Here is a 2,139-nt window from a genome sequence, read left to right on the forward strand (position 1 = left end):
AATAACTAGTTGAGACTAACCAGCAATTAAAAACAACTAACAATAACATAGAAGAAACTGTTTGGGATACCAAACGACAACTAATGAAAGTCATTCGGAAAGCTAACATAATAACCTCTGATAAATCAGAGAAATACATCAGCGAGACTGAAAAACGATGTATAGTGTACATGAGAAAATAGAAAATCTGGAATGTAAACAAAACGGCGATAAAACTGTGTCAGCTTTATCTAACTAAATAGATTCATTGGAAACTAATAATAAAGAGATAGTTATTATTCAGCAAGATAACAGAAATTTTACTAGCAGAGGCATTGATATCTTTGCTGAAAGGATAGAAAATTAGGTTAAAACCCTAAAAATTCTCATCATAGTAAATAATAATAGTGGAAGTCGATACAACGAGGACCACTATTTAAGAGTATGTGCGTTACATAATTTTGAGGCAAAAGGGGACTTCATCCCTCAACTTTTGTAAAACAGTTTGAAAATGTAATACCAGTGAAATGGGATAATACGTCAAAAATACAATGCGTCACGAGGAGAATGGAAGGGGATGCTGTACCAAGGGCAATGAGAGCCCTAGATTATGGTCAGTCATATCATATCATAAAACTCCTTCCGAACAGGCCCAACGGTACCGACCGGCCGCCGTATCATACTCAGCCCATAGGCGTCACTGGATGAGGATATGGAGGGGCATGTGATCAGCACACCACTCTCCCGGCCGTATATCAGTTTCCGAGAGCGGAGCCGCTACTTCTCAATCAAGTAGCTCCTCAGTTTGCCCCACAAGGGCTGAGTGCACCCTGCTGGTCATCAGCGCTTTGTAGACCGGATGGTCACCCATCCAAGTACTAGCCCAGACCGACAGCGCTTAACTTCGGTGATCTGATGGGAACCGGTGTTACCACTGCGTCAAGGCCGTTGACAGTCATATGATAAGCTTATTAAAAAAATTGTAGACAAATATTGGTCTAACAGTACACAATGTAACGTAAGAACAGTATTTATCAGAAGAGAAATTTGATGGATAATGAGTATGACCATTACAAATATTATTTCCTAAGTCTCTATGAAAATAATTTGCATTTTGATAACCCATTTAGTAAAGAAGAACTAATTGCGGTAGTACTGGTTAAATTACCCGTGAGTGTACGGGAAAAGTTAATAGGCATTTCCAAAAAGAAAACTGAAGATATTTTGCAAGAATTAAGCCAATAAGATGCTTCGTCAGGAGAAGAGACATCCAGTAACAATTGGTGAGATGTGAACTGGAGCTCGAGAGAAAGTTGATACTGGAGGGAACGTAACAGAAACCAGAATGAGGTGAAGGGTGACGAGAAGCACGGTATGTGTTCTAATAGACGTGGAAGAGGAAGCTGGAGGAGAGATAGACGATAAGAGGAACATAATGAGCGATATAATATGATAGGATTGAGAGACGTTACAAAAGAGATGGTAATGAAAGGGAAAAATAGAAAAGAGTTTGTGTGAAATTCGAACACAAACGCATATGATGGACGTACCAGTGGCAATGAAAAGGTTGATGAAAGAAAGTTCTGGGGAAATTGACGAAGCTGTTTTTGAGAAGGACGAACCTGCAAGAAAAGAAGAATACCAACGTGTAACAGACGTGGCAGTTAGCAGTATTAAGGCAGTTGAGGTTATTGATAGTGAATTGTGTGTTGTAGCAGTGGGACTTTACGACAAAATAGTGGATAAAGAAGAAGTATCCACATTGCCATTGAAAGGAGTTAAAGTTATAGATGCGATATGTGGCAAGAGTCAAATATTGATGAAGCAAGTAATACTGGAAGTAAATGTACATGGAGTAGTGCGGAGGTAAATACGACCTTTGTAAGCTCCAAATGTTTACATTGGACTGATAATATTGACAGCTTTATTGATGGGCCACGTAGCTGTTACGGATTTAGGAAAGGGTACTATGAACCTAACGGTAAATGGTATCCAGTTACAAATTAAATGTGGTCACTTAGTTACTCGCAAAGCGAATGTACACGATAAATACTATCTGAAAATAATAGGTGATATTTTCAGTGGGAAGTGGATAAAGAGGAAAGTATTCAACAAAAGAGAAGAGATGAAAATCAGAATATGGTGGGCTCAGAAATAGCA

At 38.8% G+C, this 2,139-nt stretch overlaps 1 pseudogene; it reads right to left on the bottom strand.

The window, feature by feature from the left end:
- Positions 1-814: 814 nt before the first annotated feature.
- On the bottom strand, positions 815-932 carry LOC126249894 (5S ribosomal RNA; annotated as a pseudogene).
- Between the last annotated feature and the right edge of the window lie 1,207 nt (positions 933-2,139).

Source organism: Schistocerca nitens, chromosome 3, assembly GCF_023898315.1.
Source record: "Schistocerca nitens isolate TAMUIC-IGC-003100 chromosome 3, iqSchNite1.1, whole genome shotgun sequence".
Lineage (NCBI taxonomy): Eukaryota > Metazoa > Arthropoda > Insecta > Orthoptera > Acrididae > Schistocerca > Schistocerca nitens.